The sequence below is a fragment of the Octopus bimaculoides genome, chromosome 9 (assembly GCF_046866305.1).
Source record: "Octopus bimaculoides isolate indiv1 chromosome 9, ASM4686630v1, whole genome shotgun sequence".
Lineage (NCBI taxonomy): Eukaryota > Metazoa > Mollusca > Cephalopoda > Octopoda > Octopodidae > Octopus > Octopus bimaculoides.
Window position 1 is genome coordinate 31,273,388 of NC_142936.1, and position 13,464 is coordinate 31,286,851.

Genomic DNA, 13,464 nt, shown 5'->3' on the forward strand with positions numbered 1-13,464 from the left:
ACCTATTTTCCTGTGTTATTTGCCCAGAGAAAGTTGGTGAAGTTCCTTTCATCTCTCATCTCTTGGATCAGTAGCTTATTAGATCACACTGTTGCAGTACATGCTGATAAAGATCTTTTTGTTTCACACTATCAATCTTTGTGTGTCCCCAATATTTGGTTTTGATCCCCACTCACTTATTTCAATACACCAATAACCTATTTGCCATCATCTCCAGTAATGCTCAGTCTTACACAGATGATACTCTTCATTTTCCCAAAAACCTTCCACAACAAATTATCATCCATCTCCAGCTTACATATCATACTCCAAATCTGCAGTGATTCCATAAACAGAGATCTTAAAAGCATCCGCCATTGGAAACATCAATCTTGACACAAGCACTCTTCATGACACAAAAATATCAGCAAACTTCACTCCACTTAAAACATCTACTGTACACAAGTACTTTTATGATAGACTTCACAATCACCAAGAAATTTCCACTGCAAAAGGCCTTAACATAGCTAGAACAGCATCTTGAAGACTAATTTGTTTCTTCAGAGCCAGAAAATATTCTAGCCCCGAAAATAAGATTAGGCTGGGCAAAGTTCAGACAGCTCCTACACCTGCTAGCAACAAAGGGCCTCTCTCTCAGTGTGAAAGGCAGATTGTTTGATGCCTGTGTACAAACAGCTACACTGCATGGCAGTGAAACATGGGCTATAACAGCTGAGGACATGTGTAGGCTTGAGAGAAATGAAGCCAGTATGCTTCACTGGATGTGCAATGTTAGTGTGCAGAGTGTAAGCATCTTGAGAGAAAAGTTAGGCATAAGAGGAATCAGATGTGATGTGCAAGAAAGTCGACTGTGCAGGTATAGTCATGTGATGCATATGGACAAGGACAGTTGTATAAAGAAGTGCTGATCTCTAACTGTGGGGGGGGGGGACCTGTGGTAGAGGTAGACCCAAAAAGACATTAGGACAAGGTAGTGAAGCATGACCTTCAAACTTTGAACCTCACGGATGCAATGACTAGTGACCAAGACCTTTGGCGATGTGCTGTGCTTTAGAGGACCCATCAAGCCAAGTGCACCCACGCAGGTGGAACATATAAAATCAACCTCTGAACGTTGGGCCTCATGGAAGTGAAATAGCTGAGTTCATTTCAAGCATTGGGCCTCATGGAGGCATAGTAGCTGAGTTCCTTTCGAGCATTGGGCCTCATGGAGACAATGATCAAGACCTTTGGCATTATGTCATGCTTGAGAAGAAGACCCATCAAGCCAAGCAAAATCACAGCTATGGCAGATACCGGTGTCATGCAAATGGCACCAGTGCCAGCGGCACGTAAAAGCACCCATTACACTCTTGGAGTGGTTGGCATTAGGAAGGGCATCCAGCCATAGAAAACCATGCCAAATCAGCCTAGAGTCTGGCACAGCCTTCTAGCATGCCAACCCAGTCAAACCATCCAACCCATGCCAGCATGAACAATGGACATTAAATGATGATGATGATGATGATGATTCTACAAAGCTCAGATGAGGCTCACAATAGAGTAATATTCTTTACATCCAGGTTGGTGCTGTTGATGCTGCACACAGAGACATCATTGACTGCATCTGGAGAATGACTACTTGGTTGATGGGTATAAACTTTGTCATAGATACACTTCACCCTCTCATCAACTGTCTACCTTCTCTACTTTTCCCACCATTACTATAATACCCTCTGCTCCTTGGAATTGGCTGGTCTCATGCCTCCTCCACTTGGGTACAGCTAATTTACTTGCTTTTTGCTTTGCATTACTCTTGCTGTGTCTAATCCCAGCAGCTCTTGTTCTAGCAGCCAGGCCCAAATCTTCCTTCCCAGAAAGTTTGGAAGTCCATCTTTGCAGGTGTTAACATGTGACAGATTAAGCAAAATGTTAATAGTATTAATCTCAGTAGTCTTTGATGTGGACTATCCATTCCTCCAAACCTAGCAAGTAAACACACACACACACACACACACACACAATGGACTTCTGCATAATTTCCATTTAGCAAATTCCATTAATAAGTACAGGTAAATTTGGAGCAATAGTAGAAGACACTTGCCCAAGGTGCTATATAGTGGGATGGGCTTTGAACGAAGTGATTGTGAAGTTAACATTTTAATCACTCAGCCCTGTCTATACTCAAATACAAAGTTTTATTATTACATCTAAGGTTTTAGTCAACAAGAGGAAAGTAGAGGGGAATACTATAACCAGCTCATTATGTAGACCTGAAAAGTGTCTGAATATTTATTTTTCAGGCAAGAAGAAATATTTAACACATTTGTAATACTTTGCAATAAACCTGCCACTGGAAATTGGATTGGACAGATATGTTGACATCCTAATTAGAGATTTCAACTTGAAGGTCAGTAGGTGGCATGTTCAAATGAAAAGAGGAGTATCAATCAACAAATAAAAAAATTGAATGAAGTGAAAATTTGTTTGCCTGACTAATACAAATTTTGTTGACATCAAGAGTTGTCAGATTCTGAATGATAAAGGTAGTTGAATGAATTAGAATAACACAGTGTAAACATTTTTCTCTGCATATCTTGAGATGTTAATTGAAGAGAAGTACAAAAGAATGGTACAAAAGAAGTGATGGCTAGCTGTGAGATAAGCTAGTAATTGAATCAGACAGGTAGTATTGGCTAAACAGTGAATGCAACTTCAAATTTCTGAGGAGTTTTTCCATAGAAGGCAGAGGGAGAAATGGGTAAGTAGAGAAAGAGAGGTGAGAAGAGGAAGTTATTATATATTGTGTAATTTAATGGTGCAGTTAATTTTGTTATTAAATCACATCTGCTTTGACCAATAGTTTAAGATTACAATCAGATATAAGGTAGCAGATTTTATAATAAGAGAAACTATGGAAAATTGATTTGGTGACAAAAACTCAACATTTTTTACATTGAAGAAAGTTCAGAGAGCTTTTAGCTCTGTTGGCAACCAAAAGTCTCTCTCTCCAAGTGAAAGGAAGATTGTATGATGCATGTGTATAAACTGCAATACTACATGGTAGTGAGACATGGGTCCTGAATGCAGAAGACATGCAAAGACTAGAGAGGAATGAAGCTGGTATGCTCCACTGGATGTGCAATGTCAATGTACATGTATGACAGGGCACGAGTGTATTGAGAAAAAAGTTTGGCATAAGAGGAATTAGATGCTGTGTGCAAGAGAGAGAGTTGCACTGGTTTGGTTATGTAATGCAGATGGATGAGGACAGTTGCATAAAGAAGTGCCAATCACGCAAAATGGAGGGAAGTTGTGGAAAAAGGAGACCCAGGAAGATATGGGCTGAAGTATGGAAGACTGATCTCAAAATGCTGAGCCTTACAGAGGTGACAAAGAACTGATATATGTGATGCATTGCTATACTCAAGAGGACCTGCCCACCACATCAGAACTGATATTCTAAAACCAAGGAGCTACAAAAATGCATTGGTGCTGGTGCCACATAAAAAGCACTGGTACTAGTGCTACATAAGAAGCACTGATGCTGGTGCCATGTAAAAAGCACTGGTTATGGTACTATGTAAAAAGGACTGGTGATGGTGCCACATGTCAAAAGCACTGGTGATGGTGCCACATAAAAAGCACTCAGTAAAGTGGTTGGCATTAGGAAGGGCATTCAGCTGTAGAAACCAAGCCAAAACAGACTATTGAACCTGGTTCAGCCCCTGACTTTACCAGTTTCTGACAAGCCATCCAACCCATGCAAGCATGAAAAACAGACGTTAAATGATGATGATGATGACGACGACGACATTTAATTTAGAATATTAAAAAAACATTGAAAATTCTTGTGATTGAACTTTAAAACAGTGGGACTCACTACTAAAGAACAAAGGACATTAGTTGTAAAATGAAATACTAGAATGTTCAATGATATTTAGCTCTAGGTCAACCCCAATTGAGCAGACCTAAATCAGAGGCATTCCAGTCATGACCATTCAGTCTTCTTAGATGTATGTAAGACTACATCATCTAATGTACTTTCTTCTAATTTATAATGGGTGTTATTTGAAGAGTTTTGGCTGCAATATCTAGCAAGTCAAGCAATCATATAGCAGCTCCTTTGTGATACAAAGAGGTTGAATGATTAAAGGCATGGTTATGGGTGCAAGCATGGCTGTATGGTTAAAAGTTTGTTTTGCAACTACATAATTTTGAGTTCAATCTCCTGTACAGCGTCTTGAACAAGTGTCTTCTCCTACAACTTCAGATCAACCAAAACCTTATGGAATTAATTTGGTGAATAGAAACTGTATGGAAGCTTGCTAGAAAAATGCCTGTCCTTGAATAGTAGACAAAATTTGTTGCCTGGTTTAACACTATATCTAGCCTATGGTATCTCGAGTACATTGAAACCAGATTTCTAGTCTGTAACTAACTCTCAAGCCCTCTCACTGAGCCACCGGGAAAATAAAATTTAACAAACAGAATACAATTCTTCATAACTTGGTAATTTGAAATTTCTAGACAATTCTTTATTTTACTTGTTTCTATGTTCCACTCTACATTTTGATCAATCCATTCTCCAATCATCTTCGTATGTCAAATTCTTAGACTGGCATTAAACCTAGATTTTTATTTCAATGACTCCTACATGAATAAGATACGGTGCTTAAAAGCATTGTATGAAGTAAATGAAGACAATCAAACAATAGGTCTATTTCAGTATGCATAAAAAAGGGACTCAGGTATGACTATGATTCAGAACTACAATTTACTTTGCAAATATGTGAATCTGGATTCTATTTCACTGTGCAGCACCCTGGGCATGTGTCTTGTGCTATAATTTGGGGTTGATTAATGCTTTGTGTGAAATTTGGTTGACAGAAAGGGTGTTGCAGTTTGTCAAAGTTACACAGTTCCCTTTGTAATCATAAGGTCATGGGTTCAATCTCACTGTTCAGCATCTTGAGCAAATGTCTTTTGTTTATTGTCTCAGATTTACTCAAGTAAATATTGACTCAGATTGACTTGCGGTTAAATATAAACTGCGCAATAGCCCATTAGATAGGTTGTGCCTGTAACTCAAAGATACAGTCTTGTTTTATACTGTGTCACTGATTCTACTTGAGCATTTCATTAATGGCACATATGTCTGAGTAAATGCTCAGCCACTAACACACTAATTCAATGAGTAATTCAGTTTATTGAGCAAATGAATTCTATTCATCAAAGCTAATGGTGGAGAACTATTTATTTATATCCATTTGCCTGTCTGTCCGTATGTACATATGTATGTATGTGTGTGTGCGTGTTTACTAAGATGTGTTACGTAATCTTTCAGTTTAATGTTAAAGCCTGACATAAAAACAAACACTACGGGTGTACATTGGCAAGGGATGGTTGAACAAAGATTAACACTTTGAACAAGATCAGGTTATGTTCTTTACATAAAGGTGGACTTCTCTTTTAATGAAATTGATATAAGTACAAAATAAAATACTGGAGTTGATATAATCAACTTAAACCATTGAGAGCAGAACTACAATATGACTGCATTTAAAGACTAGTTAGAGAATATCAAGTATAAAACAGGAGTTTAATAGTCAGGACGTTTACATGTATTCTATCAATAATTCTGCTCAGAAATTAAGGTAAACATCTGTTTTAGCATGTAGCTTTCAAATATGAGAAAGCAAAAATTAAAACTGAATGATGAAAACTATTATATATGATAAATATGAGTGTTATACAAAAGAAAAATTATAAACATATATATTAGTCAAGTGTCTCTCAAATTCATGAATTTATAGTGTGTTATAGATATTTTGATAAATAGATCATGAATGTGTGTGTTATTGATGTCATCATTATCATTTACATGTTCAGTTTTCCATGCTTGCATAAGCCAGACAAAATATTTTAAGGCAGATTTTCTATGGTTGGGTTTTTTCCAGTCGCCAATTCTCACCTGTTTTCAAGTAAAGTAGTACTTCCCCCAGTCCTTCATGAATGAACACAATTGCTGGACAAAGAATAATGCAAACAAAGGACACCATTTGTATGGATGACAGCTTTGTTTACAGTCAGCATGCAAATATGGAAGATAAAACACACACATATGGAGAAGATAAAACATACTCATATTCATGCATGCATACTTGTATATATATATAAGATGGATTTCTAACATTTTCTGTCTACCAATTCACTCACAAAGAATTGGTTGGTTCATAGCCATAATAGAATACACTTGCAGAACATGCAGTGCAGTGTGACTGAACTTGAAACTATGTAATATTGAACTACGTAGTCATGTCTGCATCAAATGGTATGAAATTTATATATCAAAACTAATGTACACTGCAGCAACGAGTACAGTGAAGAATTTCGGGTAGAGGTAGGAGTCCACCAAGGTTCAGTCCTCAGCCCCCTCCTATTTATCATAGTCCTCCAGGCAATAACACAGGAATTCAAGACAGTATGCTCCTGGGAGCTCCTCTATGCTGATGACCTTGCTCTAATTGCTGAGTCACTATCAGAACTAGAGGAGAAGATTCAGGTTTGGAAACAAGAATTAGAATCGAAGGGCCTTAGAGTCAACCTAGCTAAAACCAAAGTCCTAATAAGTAGGAAGGCAGACAACCACAAACCCTTCAGGTAGATGGCCCTGCTCGATCTGTAGAAAAGGCGTAGGCAGAAATGCTATAAGATGTACCCAGTGTAAGCTATGGACACATAAGAGGTGCAGCAATATCAAAGGAAAGCTAACTTGCAAGATAGTTTTTGTATGTGGCAGGTGCTCAGGAGTAATAAATACTGAAAATGTGCAGAGAACAACTTCTGCCACATTCCAGGGAGAAAATCTAGATGTAGTTGATAGCTTTCGTTACCTAGGTGACCAAGTCAGTAGCAGAGGAGGGTGCACTGAAAGTGTAGCTGCTAGAATAAGAATAGCCTGGGCAAAGTTCAGAGAGCTCCTACCTCTGCTGGTGACAAAGGGCCTCTCGCTCAGAGTAAAAGGCAGACTGTATGACACATGTGTACGAACAGCTATACTACATGGCAGTGAAACATGGGCTGTGACTGCTGAGGACATGCGTAAGCTTGCAGAGAATGAAGCCAGTATGCTCTGATGGATGTGTAATGTCAGTGTACATACTTGACAGAGCGTAAGTACCTTGAGAGAAAACTTGGACCTAAGAAGCATCAGCTGTGGTGTGCAAGAGAGACGACTGCGCTGGTATGGTCATGTCGTGAGAATGGATGAGGATAGCTGTGTAAAAAAGTGCCACACCCTAGTGGTTGAGGGAACCTGTAGAAGAAGTAGACCCAGGAAGACTTGCGATGACATGGTGAAGGACGACCTTCGAATATTAGGCCTCACCGAGGCAATGACTATTGACCAAGACCTTTGGAAATATGTTGTGCATGAGAAGACCCGGCAAACCAAGTAAGACCATAACATGTGGCCTATGCCAGGGGTGTAACCAGCCCACTTACGTATATCTTTCCTTCATTGGACACTAAAGTCAGCTAGCGAAGACCTGTTGAGGCAAGTGAAATCGAAATCAAATCAAATTCGCAAATTCGATGACTGGCACCTGTGCCAGTGGAGCTCTAAGAGCACCATCCGAGCATGACCGCTGTCAGAGCAGCTGACTGGCTTCCATGCTGGTGGCACATAAAAAGCACCATTCAAACGTGTTCATTACCAGTGTTGCTTTACTGGCACTTGTGCCAGTAGCACATGAACAAAACATTCGAGCAAGGTCGTTGCCAGTGCCACTGGACTGGCTCCTGTGCAAGTGTCATGTAAAAAACTTCACTTTAGCATGGCCGTTTCCAGTATCGCTTGACTGGCCCTTGTGCCGATGGCACGTAAAAGCACCCACTACTCTCTCGCAGTGGTTGGCATTAGGAAGGGCATCCAGCTGTAGAAACTCTGCCAGATCAGATTAGAGCCTGGTGCAGCCATCTGGTTCGCCATGCTAGCATGGAGAGCAGATATTAAACGATGATGATGATGATGATGATGATGATGGTGGTGGTGGTTGTGGTGGTGATGATGATGATGATGCTAGAGCTCACTTTGCTGTAGGGAATAAGTGTCAAATGTTCTTAGAATTTTAGTTAGTATTGGCCAATTTAAGAGGCATTTTGATCTTCATCCACTTTAAAATGAGACCTAGTGGTGTTAGACATAATCCATCACTCAGTTTAACACCCCTACCTGGTTCTTGGGTGCTTTAGTGAGGTCCACTTGCAAACATTCAGATCAGATCCCTGATTTGAGGATAACTTCTTCTCTTCCTCCCAGAAGCCCCGAAAAAGGTCATGAATACTGCCCTTTTTCCTCGGATTAAGCAATTAAGAGCTAAGCACCAGCTTAACTTTTGATATTTTATTGGCAATAATAATTCTAACAGTTGTTAATTTAGTCAACTTCATAAGGCAAGTAAGATTGTGGAGCCAACTGTCACAACAATGTAGACATAATTAAAACAGGTGCAAAATCATAAGGTAACTAGTATATACTATACAGCTTATGCAAAACATTAAGATTATATACAACAAAATCAATAATGCAAAATGGTAATGTGGTGTGTAATGTACTCAGCAAGGTAAATGGTACTTACAATTACAAGTGGTGTATTATGTAGATATTAAAACAAAGATTTGCTGAACATTATATATAATAGGTTAAACTTCAACGTTGTGGTTTAGCCCCCAGTTCAGCTCTGTTCAAACAAACTTATGAACAAAGGCTTTCTGTTCTTTTCTACCACTTCTTTGCAAGAACAGTGAATCTGAGACAACATTATTCAATGTATTTTTTTATGTTAAGGCAGTAGTGCATAAATTAAGAGAAATTTGACTACTATTTCAAGCCAGTCATATGGTCACTTTGTGACTTCCACTTTGGTTCATCTTGAACATTGTATCCTGAAGTATATGCTATAAGTTTAAATGACACAGTAAAATAGTTATAAATAGTGAAGAAGTGTCAGAGTAAAAAATCTGAATATATGACCTGTATAGAATAGACTCAAGATAACTAATATTAGGAAAGAGATTCAACAAAACAAATACTGCTGTCAAAGTCTATAAACTTAACCTAAATATTATATCTATTTCCTTATCAATTTTGATAAAATTTAGCTATTTAATAGCATTCCTGCTTAATCCTCCTTTGCCACTATCACCAATAAAACAACTATAGTTATAATGAGTCAACAAGGTGGACTATGTAGTCACTAAAAATATCAGTCAATTCTCCCTTAAATTATATGCAGCTGTCTTTAAAAAGTGGGGGACACTGTGGACAATGAGGTTCCAAATAGACAAAAAGACAAGCATGTCTTTTATTATATATCTCAGTCAGGGCTGATTTTGTGTAAACTAGAACAATAATAACTCATTTTTATTTACATATATACCTTATTTCCAAATATTTAATTAAAACTAGTTTACTAACCATACACAGTTATTCTGACAAAGTAGTCTCATGGTAAAAATAAAATATAAAGTTGTGTTGTGTTTGACAAAAGTTACGGGATGTAAATACAGTGCAGAATGCACAATCCATTGAAAAGCAGCTCATCATCATCATCATCATTTTAACATCCACTTTTTCAGGCTTGTCAAGATTCACCAGAATTTTGCTGAGGTGGATTTTCTACAGCTGGATGTCCTGGTCACCAACTCTCACCTGTTCCCAAATAAGGTAATATTTCCCCATTAGGAACAAAGGATACTACTTGCATGATGGTGACTCTTGTTTTACAACTATCACATGATGTCAAAGCAAGGAGACATAAGAATTTTAAAAATTTCTGTAGTGTACACTCTAGTGAAAATCCTCTCCCCTTTATTATATATACGGGCATTTGAACATAGCAGATAACAGCTAACTTTTGGCCGCTATTTGGACCCCATTGTGTCAACTACTCTGATTAGTTGGTATTGGCACAATTTGTTTCTTACTCTATTGTGCCAATATGCAGCATATAACCAATTGAAGTTCTAAATAAGATCATGTGAGACAACCTGTTCTTAACTCAGTTTGAGCCTACAGCTCCTTATAAAAAAAGCCAGCTACTCCTCATCTCAAGATCTTTGGTTCCAGACCTTTTAGGGTCCAGTCACTGACCACACAAGATACAGCAAGTTCCAGTGACAATGCCAACAACATTACAGTAACCTCTGTCTTCATTGCCTCCATCATCTTATTAACATCCTCTACGTACACAGCTTAAGCAACAATGCACAGATTTAAACATAGCAATGTTTGTAAGTTACTTCACCATGGTTAACAGCAAATATACAGTCTGTGAGAACTCTTGTACAAGTGACCCAGGCATTACAGCCACAACTTCATTTAACATGTGCCTCACTGACTTTGCATCATTACCATAACTTCTTGATACAGTATTTCAACTACCGCGTACAATTGACGACAAACTGATATTTCTCATTCTTGTGTCTATGAATATTCATCTAACTTTTCATTAGAGACTCTTTCACTTTCTCCTTCATCATCATCATCATCATCGTTTAACGTCCGCTTTCCATGCTAGCATGGGTTGGACGATTTGACTGAGGACTGGTGAAACCGGATGGCAACACCAGGCTCCAGTCTGATTTGGCAGAGTTTCTACAGCTGGATGCCCTTCCTAACGCCAACCACTCAGAGAGTGTAGTGGGTGCTTTTACGTGTCACCCGCACGAAAACGGCCACGCTCGAAATGGTGTCTTTTATGTGTCACCCGCACAAGCCAGTCCAGGGGCACTGGCAACGATCTCGCTCGAAAATCCTACGGGAGCCAGTCAGGCGGTACTGGCAACGGCCACGCTCAAAATGGTGCATCTCATGTGCCACCTGCACAAGAACCAGTCCAGGGGCACTGGCAACGATCTTACTTGGCTTGCAGGGTCTTTTCACGCACAGCACATTTCCAAAGGTCTCGGTCAGTAGTCATCGCCTCGGTGAGGCCCAATGTACGAAGGTCTTGCCTCACCACCTCAGCCCAGGTCTTCCTGGGCCTACCTCTTCCACGGGTTCCCTCAACTGTTAGGGTGTGGCACTTTTTCATGCAGCTATCCTCATCCATTCTCACCACATGTCCATACCAGCGCAATCGTCTCTCTTGCACGCCACAACTGATGCTTCAAATGTTCAGCTTTTCTCTCAAGATACTTACACTCTGACGAGTATTCACATTGACATTACACATCCAACGGAGCATACTGGCTTCATTCCTTGCGAGCTTACGTATGTCCTCAGCAGTTACAGCCCATGTTTCACTGCCATGTAGCATGGTTGTTCGTACGCATGCGTCATACAGTCTGCCTTTTACTCTGAGTGAGAGTCCCTTTGTCGCCAGCAGGGGTAAGAGCTCTCTAAACTTTGCCCAGCTACACTTTCAGCAGCTACACTTTCAGCACACCCACCCCCACTACTAACTTGGTCGCCCAGATAGTGGAAGCTATCGACTACCTCTAGTTTTTCACCCTGGAATGAGATAGAAGTTGTTTCCTGTTTGTTTACAGTCTTTATTGCACCTGAACATCTGCCACAAACAAAAACTAACTTGCTAGTTAACCTGCCTTTGATGTTGCTGCACCTCTTATGTGTCCATAGCTTGCACCGGGTACATCTTATAGAGTTACTACCTACTCCTTTTCTACATACTAAGCAGGGCCATCTACCTGAAGGGGTTTGTGTTTTATCTACCTTCCTACTTATTAGGATTTTGGTTTTAGGTTGACTCTAAGGCCCTTCAATTCTAGACCTTGCTTCCACACCTGAAACTTCTCCTCTAGTTCTGATAGTGACTCCGCAATTAGGGCAAGGTCATCAGCATAGAGGAGCTCCCAGGGGCAACCTGTCTTGAACTCCTCTGTGATTGCCTGGAGGACTATGGTAAATAAGAGGGGGCTGAGGACGGAACCTTGGTGGACCCCTACCTCTACCCGGAATTCATTGCTGTACTCATTTCCAACCCTCACCTTACTGGCAGCATTTCTGTACATGGCTCGTACAGCTCTCACTAACCATTCTTCTATCCCAAGTTTCCTCATTGACCACCAGATAAGGGATCGGGGGACCCTGTCAAAGGCTTTCTCCATGTCAACGAAAGCCAGGTACAGAGGTTTATCCTTAGCTAGGTATTTCTCCTGCAACTGTCTCACTAGAAATAAGGCATCAGTAGTGCTTTTACCTGGCACGAACCCAAACTGCATCTCATCTAAATTGATTCGCTCCCTAATTAGTTGGGCTATGACCCTCTCTGTAACTTTCATAACCTGATCTAACAGCTTGATGCCTCTGTAATTATTTGTATCTAAAGCGTCACCTTTACCTTTGTAGCAGTTGACTATGATGCTGCTACACCAGTCATTGGGTATGACTCCTTCGTGTATCACCTGGTTCGTAATACGGGTGACTAGGCTATAGCCAACACTGCCAGATATTTTGAGCATCTCTGCAGTGATTCCTGATGGGCCGGGGGATTTCCCAGTCTTCATACTCTTAATTGCTTTATCTACCCTGGTACTATCAACTCGGATAGCTGGTCCCTTTATTGGGTCGACATACGGCAGGCTCTCTTTCTCCCATTCATTCTCTTTATTAAGCAATCTATCGTAGTGGCATCTCCAGACCTCTTTCTTTGCATCCTCATTTAATGCAAGCGTACCATCATCCATGCGAACACATTTCTCTCCTACAACATCACTATTCTCTCTCCTACACTGTCTTGCAACACGAAATACCTCGAGTCTTTGGTCCTCACGGTGCAGAACATTGGCAAATCTTTCCTTATCTGCTTCCCCTCTGGCTAAATAAACCTGTCGCCTAGCCTCCCTTCTGGCACATTGGTACAATTCCCTGCTACCACCGTTCTTCCAGTCCTTCCAAGCCTGTTTCTTTTGTCTAATAGCCCTGTCTACCTCCTTGTTCCACCACCACGTTACTCTGGGTCGGGAGGGGACCTTACACCACCCACAAATCTGGTCGGTGGCTTTCAACAGGTTGTCCCGCAGAAATCTCCAATTGTCTTCCACGTTGTATGATGCTATATCCCCTTCTATTTCGTTAAATGCTTCAAGTAACTTGTCTCTAAGTCTCTGTCCATTTGCAGGGTCTTTAAGCTTCCACACCCTTCTCCTCCAAGCCTGTCTAATTCTGGGCACCCATTTTGCCTTGATCCCAAAGTCACTAACTACTAATCTATGTTGTGGGGTACATTCTTCGCCAGGGTAGGTTTTGGCATTTATAAGCCGCCCTCTTTCCCTATTTCTGGCGAGGATGTAGTCGATTTGGCTAGAGTGTCTGCCGGAGCGGTAGGTGACTAGGTGACTGGCAGGTTTCCTGAAGTTGGTATTGCAGACCATAAGATCGGTTGCATCACAGAACTCCAGCAGTCTGGTTCCCTCCTCGTTGCGGGAACCGAAGCCATAGCTTCCATGTATGCCATG

At 40.5% G+C, this 13,464-nt stretch overlaps 1 protein-coding gene across 34 annotated transcripts in view; it reads right to left on the reverse strand.

Moving 5' to 3' along the window:
• LOC106875847 (coiled-coil domain-containing protein CG32809) overlaps positions 1–13,464 on the reverse strand; it is a 931,982-nt gene that overhangs the window by 457,066 nt on the left and 461,452 nt on the right. Inside the window, exon 1 of one of the 34 annotated variants that reach the window (XM_089357329.1) lies at positions 8,622–8,968. The exons of 32 other annotated variants lie outside the window; for them this stretch is intronic. The gene's annotated coding sequence lies outside the window, so the exon portion shown is untranslated. Of the gene's footprint in view, positions 1–8,621; positions 8,969–13,464 lie in introns of those variants that run through there. One more of the 34 variants, XM_089357325.1, reaches the window with a different exon arrangement.